Source organism: Equus caballus, chromosome 2, assembly GCF_041296265.1.
Source record: "Equus caballus isolate H_3958 breed thoroughbred chromosome 2, TB-T2T, whole genome shotgun sequence".
Classification (NCBI taxonomy): domain Eukaryota; kingdom Metazoa; phylum Chordata; class Mammalia; order Perissodactyla; family Equidae; genus Equus; species Equus caballus.
This window is the reverse complement of record NC_091685.1, coordinates 16569586-16586263: the sequence shown is the minus strand read 5'-3', so window position 1 is coordinate 16586263 and position 16678 is coordinate 16569586. Positions and strand designations below refer to the sequence as shown.

At 49.1% G+C, this 16678-nt stretch overlaps 1 protein-coding gene across 3 annotated transcripts in view; it reads right to left on the bottom strand.

Moving 5' to 3' along the window:
* HIVEP3 (HIVEP zinc finger 3) overlaps positions 1-16678 on the bottom strand; it is a 469251-nt gene that overhangs the window by 153158 nt on the left and 299415 nt on the right. For all 3 annotated transcript variants that reach the window (XM_023632292.2, XM_023632308.2, XM_070248788.1), the window contains exon 3: positions 9380-9460. The gene's annotated coding sequence lies outside the window, so the exon portion shown is untranslated. The remainder of the gene's footprint in view (positions 1-9379; positions 9461-16678) is intronic.

The window sequence follows — 16678 nt, the reverse complement described above, 5'->3', positions numbered from 1 at the left end:
TCACCTACTCGCTGAAATTCACTGGTCACCCCAAAATCACTACTCAGGTGCCTTCGTGGGCATTTGCAGACACGTACAGAACGGCAAAAAAATGGAGCCTCCCAATGCACATGTTCCCAGCTGAGGTCAGAAAGGCAACGCTGCCTCCTTGTTTCAGCTCTCATATGTAAACAAGCACCCTTTTTCTAGTCTATTTAGTGCCATGATTTTTGCGTTTTTGTGCTTTTTGTCAGTGATGTCACTGTGCTGTGACTTATAGAGAAAATACGTGCATTAGGCAAGCCTTTAGGCAAGAGTTACGGGGCTGTGGGCCATGAGTTCAATGTCAATGAGTCAACAACATATATTAAGTAAGGTGTTTTTGAGAGAAACATACATAAAACAAGGTTATGTATTGATCGGTTGACAAGAATGTGGTGACCAGAGGCTCACAGGAACCAGTGCCGTATTTCCCATGGGAGCTTTGGTTCAGTACTCACTCATTCAGAGTTTGTGGCGACTTTATAGAACATGCCTACTGTGAATAGCAAGAATCAATTATGCTTTTCTAGATAAACAGATGTATATTTTTATGCCATCTGGAACATACCTTCCAAACTCTTTTGACATCTTTATTTTCAAAAATTATACATTATTATGTCAAAAGCATCTTTCCATGTTCATAAAGACAGATCTCCAGAAGGCTGCATCTCTATGAGCTTTTTTTTAGTGAGGAAGATTGGCCCTGAGCTAACCTCTGTTGCCAATCTTCCTCTTTTTGCTTGAGGAAGATTGTTGCTGAGCTAACATGTGTGTCAATCTTCCTCTGTTTTGTATGGGGGATGCCGCCACAGAATGGCTTGATGAGTGTTGTTTAGGTCCGTGCCTGGGATCCCAACCTGTGAACCCTGGGCCACTGAAGCGGAACATGCAAACTTAACCACTACACCACTGGGCTGGCCCCTCTCTGAGCATCTTTTAAATTATTCACCAGTAGTTCCCTACTGATGGACAATTTAGTTCCTATTATTTGCTATTATAAACAATACTATGATGAACATCTTTACTGGTAATAATAAAATAGCTAACATTTACTCAGTACTGACTATGAGCCCAGCCCTCTGCTAAGAGTTTTCTAAGTATGATCCCATTTAAGCCTCACAACAACCATATGAAGGTGGCATTATTATTATGCCCACTTTACAGATGAAGACTCTGTGGCTTAGAGATGTTAAATAACTTTTTCAGGGTCACACAGCTTAAAACCAGATCTGTCTGACCTCTGATGCCACACTCTTAGCCAATGTGCTCTGCTGCCTTCTTATACACACAATTCCAGGCACTTTTTGATTATTTATTTAGGATATCTGTTTAGAACTGTATTACTGAGTTGAAGGGTATGCACATTTGAAAATATTGGTTCATATTGTTAAATTTCCCCTCCAGAATATGCGTATCAATTCACAACCCACTAACAGTGCTTGAGGGTCCTCGTTTTCCCTTCCTCATCCACTCAAGTATTCTCACTCTTTGAAATAGGCCCCAAGATGTACATCTTGATTCTTTAATGAGCATCCTTTGACTGCCGTGGACCACTCTTTTCATATGCTCACTCTGCCCTGTGTTTCGTCTTTGAAAATTACTTGTCCACATCCTCTCCCCATTTTTCTACTGATGATTTGTCTTTACCTCATTTATGAGCACTTTCTATCTCAGTGCTGTTAACCGTCACCCATCATACATATGTTGAAATACTTTTCTTTGTTGTCATCCTTTAACCTTGATTGTTGCGTTTTTCCCTTGTGAGGTTTTTAATCATTTTCTTTCACGATTTCTGAATTTGGTTTTATATTATACTTAAGGAAGCATTCTCCATCCCAATACGATATAAGAATTCCCTCATCATTTTTCTTCTAGTAGCTTTATGGCTTCATGCTTTTTCATCACCTAGGAATTCATTTTGGTGCAAGGACTGAGGTATGGATCCAGTTTTATTCTTTTTCTTCTTCTACAAATAGCTAGCTGGTTGTCTTTATGACATGCCAGGCATCACCTGCCCTTTTGTCTCATTCTAAACACCATGCCTTCACGTGCTAAGCTCCGTGCTCACTTATGTCTCCTTGCGGGCTCCTTGTTATAGCCCATTGAGCCACAGGCCTGTTCCTTTCCCAACACTGAATTTTTCTAAGCTATTCACTCATGGTTATTTTTCTAGCTGTACTTTATAATAATTTTATGAAAAACTTTTGTTGGGATTTTAATTTGGATTTCATTTAATTTATAGGTCAATTCATAATACTTTGGTAAATTTATTCTTGGATATTTTATGCATCTGTTTCTTTGGATACTGGGGTCTTTTCCCTCTGTGCTTTCTAACTGGCTCATTTGGTGCCACCTTCTTCATGGAATCCTTCCCAACCAGCCCAGCAGGAAATGACCACTCCTGCCCCCAACACTGTGCCCTTCCTGTGTCACTCCCTAGGTTTTCACGCTGAATTACAATCGTTGGTTAGTGGTGGGCTCTTTGAAGGCAGGTCCCTGCATGGCCTGTTTGAGCATCTCTTGCCACATCTGGCAAGTGGTCAAGGCCATGAAGATAGTTGTAGGATGAATGAATGAATGAACGAATGAATGAATGAAAGATGTCTTTCTAGAAAGCTGAAAGTGAAGTGAAGTGACTCTATTATAAGAATCTACTTTTCCACGGGCTTTCACTAGCAAACAAGAGGTCTCTCTTTGGTTAAACTCCTGAGACAGAGAAGTAGTCACTGTTAGACTGGCGTGCCATGTGGCAACACGCCCCAGCACCTCTCCCCAGCGACCGCCACCCTCACCAAGCAGCCAGGCACTTCTCAATGAGCCTCGAGAGCCTTGAGAGTCCTCCAGATGAAGGAATGCAGGCATCTGCTGTGTGCCTGCTCTGCTAGACTCTTTGAAAAGCACTTTTCCGTAAGATACAACAGCCCTGAAAGGTTGGTACCACTGGTCCCATTTTGCAGATGAGGAAACTGAGGCTCAGAGAGATGGAGCCCCCAGCTAGTAGGTGGCAGAACTGGCAGGAGCTGAGGCTATGGGACTCTAAAGGCTTTGCCTTTCCCATAAGGACACCCAGAGCACCAGAATCTGGGAGGCCGAGGGGCCGTGGCCCAGAGAGGAGTCCCATATGGAGTTACAGAGTGACGGTCCTGCCCTCACTAAGCAATAGTCCCCAGAGAACTCTTCCTCCCCCAGAGCAGCACGTGATGCCTATGGATTGTTCCTGAAGAGCACTGGACTTGGGCCAAAGAGCCACTGTCAGGGCTGGGGACATATGACACAGGCCATATTGTCAGCCCAGGACTGGGGAGGGGTGGAAGGGGGAAGGTGGGAGATTTGCCATGGGGGGAGGGGGTTGGTCTCCAGCGCACATCTGGGGACGCCCTTCCGTTTTCCTCCTCCCAGCCTGCCCAGGGTCGGGGTTTCTTGACTTGGCCCTGCAGGCCCCTCCTGGGAGTCCAGCCAAGCAGCCACTTCCTTATTGGGCTGGCAGCTGCCGGCAGGCCTCGGCTTATTTCTAAGCCTGGATTAAAGCTCCAGTCTCTCATGAAGGACTGTGGGTTGGGGGCCAAATACATTTACGGGTCTTGACACTGTATCTGACCCCATGCAGCCCCGAGAACGTGTTGATGAGTGGTCCACAGGTCTCTTACCTCATGGAGCTCCATTCTGCTCGAGAGGCAGATCATAAAAAAGTTTCCCAACCTACTTACGTGCCGCGAGAGATACCTAAATGCTGGGGAGCCTAGACCGGGGCGAGGGGGGCAGGTCAGCAGGCAGCAGCTATGGAGGCTGGATGTCAGGCTGGGGTGCGTGGGCTTCATCCTGCGGGCGGACGGAGACTTCCCGCATTTTGAAGCAAGAGTCTCCTAGGATCAGATCTGTGCTTTTGAAACAGACCAACTAGGTACATTTACTTTCAATAAACATGTATGATTTTTAAGGTGAAAATTAAAGTGTCTCATTTTGGAAAAACAATACCAGACATAAGGAAATAGAGTAGACGGATAGGAACCTGGTTGAACCGCTCATCTATATGGTGCCAGGGAACGGAAAGAGCCCTGGATGTGGAGTGAGGGACTCACATTCATGTTTAAGTCCCTGCCACTGGCTCGCGGAGCAGATTACTTCCCTCGCTTGCTTGTAAAATGGGAGTACTGACACCCAATGCACAGGGCTGTCATCAGGACAAAAGGGGATGCCAAAGGACATAGTCCATTTGTACATGCTTGACAGAGGTAAAGCATTAAGATGAGTTTCCAGAAGGTTCTACATACACACCCGGGACATTTCAGACCCCCAGCTGCCCTGCTGCAAATGCGCCACCTGGCAACTTCTGGAGAAGTCTCTCTCAGCTGTTCCAGCTCAAGTCCAGACCTGTCCCGTAAAAACACGGCCCCATCCAGGGAAGCAATCACCCACGTGTTTGGCAGGCCACCTGCCTGCCGGGTCCAGCCTGCTGGGCCGTGAATGTCAACAACGGCCCCTTCCTGGTAGGAGAAGGAACAGGGAGCCGGCTTGTTCTCCGAGAGCAGAGGACTGGCTGGCCGCGGGGAACATTTTAAGGTGGGACGCTTCTTCCAGCACGGTTGGCAGCTGTCTACATAAGGCGTCCATTATGTGCGGGCCCCAAGGCCAGCGGGCCCTGGAGGCCAAGCTAAAATTAGTGTAAAACGTGCACCCGCCAGAGACACAAGAACACCCGAAGGTAAGATGCCTCCAGCCAGCCGCCCAGGCAGGAGTGGGGGCACGGGCACAGAACAGCTGTGGCAGCAGCTGCCTTGGTTCCTCTCGGGCACAGGGACAACGGCCCCAGCCAGACACCTCTTTCAATAGCTCCGTTTGAGTTAAAAAATAGAATGCAGAGTATATTCCAAATATGTCTTTAAAAAATCTGTGTATGTGCACAGAAAAAAGGTGGGAGAGGAATTCGCTATATATTTAAGAGGCTAGCTCAGTCTCAAATGTGGAACAGTGGGTGAATTTTTTTCTTTTCCTGTACTTTCCAAAATATTCACAATAAATATCTATTACTTTCACGATCAGAAGAAAACATAATAAAAGATGCTGTCAATTGTATATTTATATTAAATATAATTTAATATACATTTTCAATGTTTAGAAATGATGAAATCGTATACACTTGTAGGCATATAGCATATATGTGTGTAAATATCTCTGCATGCCTAGTCCATCAGTGTTGGCAGCTTTGAATCCTAGAAAGTCAGATTGGCTGGCATTAAAGATCAACATTCTCCACCCTTTCATTTCACGGAGGAAACTGAGGCCCCAGAAGCAAGGCAGAAAGCTGAGAAATGACTTTTCACAGAGCCTGACCTTGTACAGGAGTCTCCCAAATTTTGGCTCCTTTGATTCTGTAATTGCTATTATGCCCACTTTATGGAGACGGAAAGTGAGGTTCAGAGAAGCCAACGGATTCTCCCAAAGGTGCCCAGCAAGGAAGCCACAGAGCTAAGCCCCAGCTCCAGTTTTCCTCCACAGCCCACTGAGCTTGAAGAACGGAAGGGTCTTTGAAAACCACCCGCTCCCTGAAGTCTCGAACATTCAGAAAGCCACCCCTTCCGGGAGCAAGCTCTGAACTATCCGTAGACCCTCTTGGGCGGTGCACGCCTTCCCTGCCTCGGGGGCCTGTGGTCCTATTGCCAGATTGGCCCCCGGGGGCCTTTGAGGGACCAGGTGACAAGTAGTGGTGTGGGACACGAGGGCAGGGTGCCCTCCCTGTCTCCATGTGGGACAGGGCGGGCGGGGAAGGTGGGCAGGAGAAGGCAGGCAGGTGCCAGGTCTTGGGGACAGGGAGGGTCGGCCAGAGAGGCTGTCATTCGACCTCTCCCTTATCTGGTCCCTCCAGCCTTCCAGGTGGACCTGGCAGTGCCTTGAGGTAACCCCAGGGGCTCGGACCTCGGGCCTCTGCACCACTGCTCCCTCTGTCTGCAGTGTCTGTCCCCAGCCCCATCTTCTGCTACAACTCTTTCAGGGCCCAATTCATCCAGGCATTTGTGCATTCTTATTAGTCAACATGTTTTTACTGAGTGCCTACTATGTGCTAGAGCGAGACAGTCCCAGCCCCGTCAGTGCCTCTAGTTCTGAGAGAGGGCTGAGTGCTTAGGCTACCCTGGGCCATTCAAGTGTGGACTCAGGCCAGACTGCCCAGGTTCAACCCGGCTAAACCACTTCCCAGCCGTGTGTGCTTGGGCCAGTTACTCAGCCTCTCTGTGCATCAGTTCTCAACTGTAAAGGAGGATGATAACATGTTGTTGTGCAAGTGGAGAGCGAATCCATATAAAGCTCTTAGGACAGTGCTTGGCAGGTAGCAGGTGCTCAATAATCATTAGTTATTATAACTCTTCTTCTTATTACCATCTGGCTCAGATTCCTTCCTTATGATGCCCCCTCCCCCCTGCTCCTGCCCTCTGGCTGCCCCCTCCTCTATGGTCCCAAAGCACTTGGAATGCCCCCATTAGAGCACCAACAGCTATGAAGTGTGGGCATCTGAGGGCCTGTCCACCTCCCTCTCTGTACTTGGGGCAGGGACCAAGTTTTATTCATCTCTATCCGGGCCCCCAGCACGAAGGCAGCAACAACATCTCCAGGACCACTTCAGATTGTGGGTAACATGTGCCTCCAACCCCCAACTCCAATCAAGAAAAGCCTTAGGAGCTCCTCGCTGCCTGGGCACCAGAGGTGGCACACGTGGCCTTATCCCGTGAAGCCTGGCCCTGGACGCGCCCTCCTGAGCTGACAGCAGGCAGGGCGCTAGGCCTCCTTGAATGCTCCTCTGTGGCAGGGAGCTCTGTGGGGCAGGGCAGCATGAATGCCAACACCGATGCCCCACCGTACGATGCCCCATCACACCAGGATGTTGCTCACGGCTAGGCCTGTGCCCATGCCGGTCCCACTGCCTGGCACGCCCTTGCTCCCTTCCTGCCGTCCTCATCTGACAAACTCCCACTGATCCTTCCAGTGCCGGCTCACAGGCCCCTCCTCCATGACGCGTCCCCTAACCCCAGCCCCCTGCAGAACTGAGGGCCCCCTCTCTTCTCTGCTTCTCTTGCATCTCGCGTGTGCTTTTGCTGCCACCCTTTCCCACAGTGCACTGCTGTTTGCTTGTCTACACGTTCCTTCTGGAGGAGGGACTGTCTCACTCCTGTCTGAGCCCCCAGCGTCCACCAGCGCCTGGAACACAGGGAGCATCAGGAAAGTTCTGTGGAATGAACTTTTCAAAGGAAAGTCAAGCCAACTGCCGTCCCCTCCTGCTAAGGCACAGATGCTAACTGCTTGTGCCACCTTTTGAGCCCAAACACTCACAGGCCTCTCCAGGCCACCACTGCCCATCAGTAGCCACCTGCTCCATCACTGGGACGTGAATTGGCAGAGCCCGGAACGTAAGTGCTGACCATTTGACCACACTGAGCCCTGAGCTCTTGCCTTTGATTCTGGAACGCCCCCACCTTGAGGAGGGAGGTATTTGAGATGAAGACCCTGAGGCTCAGACCAGTCACACTGCTCCCCAGGGGAGCGACAGGGCGGCGCTGCCATCCAGCGCCCTCGGCCCCAGCGCCCACTCCTTCTGCTCTCCCATGAGATGACAGGTGTGAAAGCGTTTTGAGTTCTGCCAAGAGAGGAAACTGTAAAAGTACACAGTTGCGAAGTATTAGCCACCACACAGAAAATGGCCTGAGGGAAGCACCTGCCTTATTATTATTTAGTGGAGAAAAGAGGCTGAAAAGGGCCTAATGACAGCATCGAATCCTGGCAGGAGTGCTGCCCTGGAGGGTGGCCTCTTGTTCAGGGACAGGAGAGGAGGGAAGGTGGGCGGGGCCAGAAGATGGGGTGCCGAGGCAGGCCCGGCAGCCCTCTACCCCAGAGGCCCCCAGCACAGGATGGGGACCTCAGAGCGTCAGTGGGCACTCTGCGTTGGGAGGCCCGAAGGGCCACAGTGGAGTCACAGACACTTCAGCAAAGGGCATTCTGCCCTGGGCCTGCCCTTGTTTAGTTCCAGTAGCTTCTAACGTGAGCACCTCCTCTCAGTGCTCAGCCTCTCCCCCGGGGCCCAGAGGACCCTCTTGGCACCGCAGAGCTGACTATCTCCCTTCCTTGATCATATAGGGCCCAACCCAAGTTCCTCTGCATGGCATTCAAAGGCCTGCCCACTACTCCCAGCCTCACTCCCCCTCTGCTCCTCCTCTGTGCCTACATCCCTGCCACCCTACCTTTGTACTTGTTGTCTCCTCAGCCTAGAATGCCCTTCTTCCATTTTTGACATGGAGAACTTCTATTCATCCTTCAAAACCCAGTTCAAGTGTCACCTTCAAACGGTCTTCCCTGAAACACCCCCACAACCAAACCCAGACAGAATGGACCCCTCTTGCCTTCACAGGTTTCCTGTACTGTGGCTCTTTGCACAGCATCTCCTCCTATGGCTGGGAAGCTTCTTGAGGGCCATGACGAGCTTTATTCCTCTCTGTGTCTCAGGGCCCTCTAGGCCCCATCTCCTAGGCAGCTCTCCCGGCCTGCCCTGCAGATCTGTCTGTGAGCTTTGGTCCTGCACTCACTCCCGCTCAGAGGGCTTCATGTTCCGTTAACCTGGTCTCCCATCCTGTGTTGTCTCCCGTCCAACCTGGTCTTCACACCCACATTCTGCTGAGGGCCTGCCTGTGCTCTCATTGCATGGGCAGCCTTTCCCTTCCTGGCTGAGCTCTGCAGCCTATAGTGACTGTGGTGTGCTGCCCAGGCATGAGAGGCAGCCATGGGACTGGTGACTGTCCATGTCAGGGTTTGCAGAGGGGACACGAGTCCTGCCCCCACATGCATACATGCATACACACAGCACACATCCAGCCTACACAGGTCCCTGTGGATGTCAGGTCCACAGAACAACCAAACAGGAGCCCTAGGGAGGTGGCAGTCGCCACTGCCCCTCCCCCAATCCCATGGCCTTGGCAGGAGCCTAGAACAGCTGGCTTGTGGCCTGCCCCGTTCACCGAGTCCCATTCCCTCACTTTTCAGACAGGGAAACAGAGATCCAGAAACGGATGTTCTTGCTTGAGATTTTCTGGAGCAGTACAGGCAGACCTGGGGTCAGAAGCAGCTCCTGGCTTCCATCCCAAGACGTGGTCCCCTTGCCATAGGCTGCTATTTGCAGAAATGCCAGCTGCAGGACTCTGGACATTTGGCAGCTTTTTCCTTAAGTCTCAGTACAGTGTGCGGCTCCATCCTCCTGCCAAGGCTGAAATCATTCCTACCCACCTTTTGCCACAAACACGGCCCAGGGCTTTGGGCTATGCCAAAATGGCCCTGTGTCCTCTGCTAGGGTGTCCTAAGATGGGGAGGGGGGAGCACTTACCTGCCAAAAGCTAGCCGTGGTCTCATGGTCAAGATGTGTCAGAGATTTCTAAGAGCTTGGAGGCCTGTGTTGGAGGGAGGCCTGTGGGAAGCAGAGAAAGTGAGAATATTACACCACTGCCATCTGTCAACTTTCACTTGTGTTTGAAAAATGCAGCCAAAAACGGTGAGCACGGCCTTGCTGACAGTGGCCTCACAGCCAAGCTCCAGCCACCACCCCTTCTCCACGTGGTCATCAGAGGGTCAGGATCAGGCTCCCCTGGGGAGGCAACCGCAGCTTCATAACCCCACTCACAGAGCTGAAAGTCCGAAGCCACCGGCCCCTGCTGACCCCTCTCCGTTCTATTTCTGCTCTCAGGCTGAGAAACTCACTTTCAAGCACTCTTTGCGGAAAACATCCCCTCATGGGCTCCCTGAGCATCGTTCATCATGATTCACTCATTCTTGCTTTCATTATTCATTCATTCATGCCAGCTTTCGATAGCTATTTGGGAAAGCTATTAGATGCTGGTGTCAGGTCTCACGGAGACAAAGTCACTGACAGTGACAGCTCAGGTGTAGTAAGAAAGTCACTTGTAAACCCAGGACGAACGACATAGGCTCCCAATCCCCAGTCTGGTGGGTTTCCTCCTCCGAGTGGTTCTCTGTGCCAGACACTGGCCAAAGCACTTTACACATGCCATGCAGGATGGCATGATGCTTCCCACTGTTTTCAGCACAAGGACCCCTTTTTATGTGAAAATATTTCCCAAAACTCCTCCTGATGGTAACTTAGTATCTTTTCATTGGGAAGATAAACAACAATACAAAAGCTACAATGAATATAATGCTTTACAATTAACTTGTATTTTCGTAATCACAGCACCACCACATACACTTAAACAATGGTTACTCATTCGAGATGTTATTTATGTCTTCTGGGCTTCAGGCTTTGACCCTTTGAGGATCCATTCATTCAATATTTGTTCAATAGACGTTTATGGAGCATCTCCGAGATGCCTGGCTCCATGGCCTGCAGGTTGGGAACCCCGGTACAGGGAAGAATGCTGGCTCTGCGGGGAGGATGCTTAAGCTCAAGCCCCTCAGACCGGATGTGTGCCTTGGGGAGGAGGCCACTCAGCCTTTCTCCAGCTCAGAGTCCCCATGAGTAGAACAGAGATGATGGTCCTAACATTGGAGAGTTTTTATGGGGACGAGACGAGATAGTAGAAAGCACCTGGGTCAGGGCCTGGCGTAAAGCAGGAGTTCAACGAATGGGCACCAGAAGATTACCATCATCATTGCCATCATCCTCATCACCGTAACTTCCATCATCACAACCACCCTCATCATCATCAATATCACCATTGTCACCATCAACAGCAGCAGCATCACCATCACCATCATCACCACCACCCCCATTGTCCTGCTTCCTCTCTCGTTCTGAACTGTAAGAGGCCCGTCCTTGCCCCTCTAGTAGGATGCACAGTGGTCTCTACCTTATAGCATGGTTATTTGCATCCACATTTTCTCAGGTTCACGCCCAGCTCTGTAACTTCAGAGTTGTGTGAACTTGGGTCAGTTACTTAACCTGTCTGAATCTGTTTCCTCATATGTGAAATGGGACAATAGTTTTAGTAATTCGTGGAACAGTTGTAATGATTAAAGAAAATAATGTATATAAAAACTCAACACAATATCTGGCATGTGATAAATGTTCAATATTTGCTGGTCATTGTTGTTGTTGGTATTATTATCGTCACCACCATCATCATCATCATCATCATCATTTCTCCTTCTAGCCTATGAGCCTGAGCCCCTGAGGGCAGACATTATTCCAATTCATTCCCGTCTCCCCACGGAGTCTAACACAAGGCCTACCTCTCGACAGACAGTTAACAAATGTTTGCTAAAGCAGTCTTGGAAGCTCACATGAAATCAGATGCAAAATAACTCAAGGGACAGGAGCATGGGACACGGCCAAGGATAGAGCCCTGATGGGATCCTGAAAAACCCCAACAGATCTCCCTAAGGGAGCCATTTGTTACTCCGGGAGCCAATGCGCAGGCTGCTAGGACCATTCATTCATTCATTCATTCATTCATCAAACTGACCAAATTTTCACTTTGGTTCAATAACAAACCCTTGCCCACTGCTTTTTTTTCTATCTTGAAATCTCATTTCCATCTGCCACATCATTTAGTCTTCACAAAAATGCTTGGAGGCAGGTAGAATAGGTACTGACAATCCATTTTGTAAATAAAGAAATGGAGGCTCAGAGAGGTGACAAGACTTGCCAAACGGCACACAGCAGTCAAGGCCACGGTGGAAAGTAGACCAAGGTCTTGCTCAAGACCTTGACTCCTTTCCACTGGCCCTGTGATGTCAAACACTTTACAAATCCAGGATCATTCATTCTTACTGCCCAGTCTGCTTTTCAGCAAACAAAACTGAATTAAATTATTTCGGTGCTATTTGGTACTATTTTAACATTTTAACGTTCCTGTTGAAAAAGAATTAAAAGTTCCATGAGTGCAGGACTATGCTCTGCCCCCCAACAGTGTGGGGGCAGTCAAGTGTATGGATGCCGACCTCAGACTGCCTGGGTTCAAATCCTGGTTCTGATATTCATTAGCTGTGGGACCTTGGACAAGTTACTTAACCTCTCTGTGTCTTGATTTCTTCATCTATAAAGAAAGGATAACAATAACTGTCTTTGGGGTTGTTGTGAAGATTAAATGAGCTAATCCATGTGCAGTGTCTAGAATAGCACCTGGTGCATAGGAAGGGTTAATTGTAATGATTATTACCCGTGATGCACCCTCCGCACCTAGAAGAGGGCCTGGCACGTGGAAGATCCCTAATAAACATGTCTTGAATGGATGAAATACTCCCTGGAAAGAGGTCAATAGTTATGCTTTAAGCATGGAGGAGCAAGTCTGGCCCCAGGGAATCAAGGGTCCCCCAGCTCCTGGGTCACAGCCAAATCCAGGAGGAATGAGATCGGTTGTTCTAGAACTCAAAGTCCTTCCTGCTTCGCCAAGAGGTTTTCTGTCCAGGGAAGGGCAGCAAATACGCCTAATGGTTAAGAACAGGGCTCCAGAGTCAGAAACTTCAAGTCCTCACCCTGTCATGTCGCTACTAGTTGTGTACTTACCTCCCCGTACCTGCCTCAGTTTCCTTATCTGTAAAATGGGGACACCTACACATACCTTGAAGGATGTGGGGTGGATTAAACGTCACATGGAGGAGGGAGAGCCTCCTGTACCTGGCCCCATCAACAGTGATCATGATAACGAGCCTAACTAGGCCAAGAGCAGCTCCCCGTGATGGAGCTGGTCCATGGTTAGCTCATCCTGTGCTCAGTGCTGCCTCCACCACACCTCTCTCCTGTGGGCTTTGGACCCACCTACCAGATATGGCTTGTTAGGGCAGCCTGGGCTCCACTCTCTCCGCCAAAGAGCTGCTGGGAAAAGGCCAATTCTCTATTTGTCCCCAGCACAGACTGGACTCTGTGGAGGCGAGACAGTTGCTTGGGAAACGACCCCTGGGAAGGGTGGTCCCCACAACCCACTTGGAGAGCTCCTCCCAAGCGCCAGGGCCAGCAGCTCACAGCGGCGGGCAGCTGCCTCCCAGGCAGTCCCACTCCCAGGGTGGCTGCAGACCCCCTGTGCTCAGTTTTCCTGGCCAAGACCATCCTGCTTCTGGAAAGGAACGAACATTTATTGAGTCAGAAACTTTACATTCCTTGTCTCATTTCATCCTCACAATAAGCGTGCAGGTGGGCGCCCTAATCTCTCCTTGTACCAGCTGGGAGACCGTGAACAAACTATTTAGCCACCCGTGCCTCAGTTTCCTCATCTGTGAACGCCAGGTAAATATCCTTATTCATTAAACCCATTTTGCAGAGAAGAAAGCCGAGGTATAGGGATGAAAACGCATCGTCCAAGATCACAAAACTATCAAGTGACGAAGCTGGAGCTGTCTGGCTTCAAAGTTCCGTTCTGTCATTCATCCGTCGATTATTTTTTGAAGGCCCACCATGTGGTGTGTACTGGATCCATACTCTCTCTCTTTTAAAAGATACTCGTATGAGGGGTGGCCCCGTGGCCGAGTGGTTAAGTTGGTACACTCCGCTTTGGCAGCCCAGGGTCTCACCAGTTTGGATCCTGGGCGTGGCATGACACCGCGCATCAAGCCATGCTGAGGTGGAGTCCCACATAGCAGAGATAGAAGGCCCTACAACTACAATATACAACTAAGAACTGGGGAGCTTTGGGGAGAAGAAGAAGAAAAAACCCAAAAGATTGGCAACAGATGTTAGCTCAGGTGCCAACATTTAAAAAAATAAATACTCATATGATCTGTTTCCCATCATTACTAAGACCCTAACATCAAGTCAGTTCAACCTGGCAAAGACACACTGAGTCCTTTCTATACGCCAGGCTCTGTGTGAGGCTCTAATATTAAGGATCCTGTTGAATCCTTGTGACAAGCCGGCACAGTTGACTGTTTTGTCCCCTTTACAGATGACAAAATGGGCAATTCAGAGAGGTTGAAGAACTTGTCCAAGCTCTCACACATGGAGCCTGAGGGAAGCCTGTGTCCTCTGAGCCCCGAGCCCTACCCACCCTCCCACCACGTTACTGCTTTCTTTCCATGATGTTCTCATCTCCCCAACCCTGCCTGGCCACCATGACACAGGCTCTGGAAGTCCCAGTCAGTGTCCGCCCCTCAAAGTGCCTCACCCAGCAGAGAAGGACAGCTGTCAGCCCTGCTGGCCAGTGCCACCCGCAATGGCCCTTCAAGACTCTGCCTCCATGGCTCCCCCAGCCCCTCAACTTGACCCTTGTTGGCTTATATCTTGTCTACTTCCCAAAAGGACATGAGGAAGATTAAAGAACAAAGGTGTAGGGCTGGCCCCGTGGCCGAGCGGTTAAGTTCGCGCACTCCGCTGCAGGTGGCCCAGTGTTTCGTTCATTTGAATCCTGGGCGCGGACATGACACTGCTCATCAAACCACACTGATGCAGCGTCCCACATGCCACAACTAGAAGGACCCACAATGAAGAATATACAACTATGTACCGGGGGACTTTGGGGAGAAAAAGGAAAAAAATAAAATCTTAAAAAAAAAAAGAATAAAAGTGCAGACCAAGCTGGAAACATTAGACAAAGCAAAGTCCAGAGGGAAAGGAGAAGGGGAGGCTGCAAGTAAGAGCAGTCAAGCGATGCTGAACGACAGGATGCTTTCTGAGAAACGCGGTGTTAGGTGATTTTGTCGTTGTGTGAACACCACATTATCCTTACACAACCTAGATGGTATAGCCTACTACACACCCAGGCTGCACGGTACTGATCTTACAGGACCACCGGTCTATATGCGGTCCATCATTGACCGAATTGTCATTACGCGGCGCATGACTGTTTCTTAAAGGACAATGCCCAGGGTGCACAGGGCTTGGGGAAATGGGTACCTTCGCATCACGGCTGGGAGTAGAAGTGGAAATTGCTTTTGGAAAGCAAATTCCACAGCATTCACCAAGAGCTTTGCCTCACAAATATCCATACTTTGGGGCACAGTCATCCCAATTTCCAGGAATATAGTCTAAGGAAAAAAATCCTAAGCAAATTCCATGCAGTCTTATCTGTAATACTGAAGCACTGGGTACCGCCAGCAAACCGAAGTTGCTAACACACGGAAATGGCTAACAGGTCTGTGAAAATTAGAATGTATCTATGTCAGGAGGTGGCAAACCAGAGCCTTCAGGCCAAATTCTACCGCAGCCTGTTTTTGTAAATAAAACTTTATTGGCACACAACCATGTCCACTCATTTACATATTGCCTATGGCTTCTTTTGAGCTAGAGGGGCAGCATGGAGCAGTTGGGACAGAAGCAATATGACCCCAAACCCCTAAAATATTTACTATTTGGTCTTTTACAGAACAAGCTTGCTGGCCTCTGCTCTACTTAATAGAATATTATGCATCCTTTAAGACTGTGATAACTTTAGATACGAGGCTGAGAAAAGCAAGCTACAAAGTTTTATACACAGGATGATTTCACCTATGAAAAAAGAAAAAAAACCCTGCAAACCAAACCACATGAAAACCGTACATCAACAAAAAACCAGAGAGACAGATGAAAACATTAACAGTTTTTTGGGAGGAGAAACATGAGTAATTTTTTCTTTTTTTCTTGTACTTGTCTTTATTTTGTAATTCTAAAGAAATACCCAAGTATTATGTAATGGAAAAATATACATGTTTTAAAAAGATAGATGCCTGGTGAACAGCTTAGCTCTGGGCATCCTAGTAGCCAAGGCAAAGAGTAAAACAAGATGGGTTCTATTGTCAGTCGTAGGAAGGAACCAGAAAGGACGTGGGAAGTAGGAAGGAACTAGAAAAATCAAATTCCTGACCTAGATTTCTGAGCTGACTTGGTTGTCAGGGTCTTTGTTTCAAGGGGGTTGAGCAATACGGTGGATAACTTTCTCTACTTTTCTACCAATGTGCTGGGGTGCTCCCACATCTATGGCTATTCCTGGTTATTGGTCCTCAAATGATGTCAAAGAGAGATTGTTAAGTTACGGTTCTGTAAAGGCAATTCTCCAGTGGCCAGGGTGGTAAAGGAGTTTTAGTTGAAGGAAAACCTCATGGAATCTTCTGGAAAAAAGCATCACTGTATCCAAGAAATCCATGACTATTACCAGAGAGACTTTTTTTAGAAAATAAAATTTAGGTTGAGCATCAATGCTTAAAACAGATAAAGATGGGGTGCTCTGGGAGAAGCTGAGCGGGGCATGTTTCACATTGCCCCCCACCACTCCCTCCAAGGCCACCTTGAACGGGTTCTGTGGAGCCTCTGGGGCTTCCTGGAGCCCAGCTGGCAGATGCCTCCAGCAACCATCCCTCTGGGGACCTGTAGAGTCCATGATCTTCTGCCAGGTCTGAGGGCAGTGGCAAGAGCAGCAGAAAGGATGCTCTGCTCACACAGAAGACAGAGCCGTGTCCTCCAGAAGTCATAACTATCGGGGCAAAGGCAAGGTTTCATCATGAAAATTAAAAAGTGGAACTCATGGTTGTGTTTTCACGGAGGGCCTTGGGTGGGGTAAGGAAGGACTTGACATCTCTGGGGTGGCAGCTCTGGAGTGGTTCGAAGGTTCTTACAGGCGGCAGGCTGAAGCCCGAGGTGAGGAGGGTCTTTGGTGAGGAGGACAAATGGGTGCACTAAGTCACGTCTCATTCCTGTTCGAAGCAGGGAGGAGAGGCCTAGCAGCACGGGGTGCGGGACAGCACAGCGAAGGGACTGAGGGGGGCT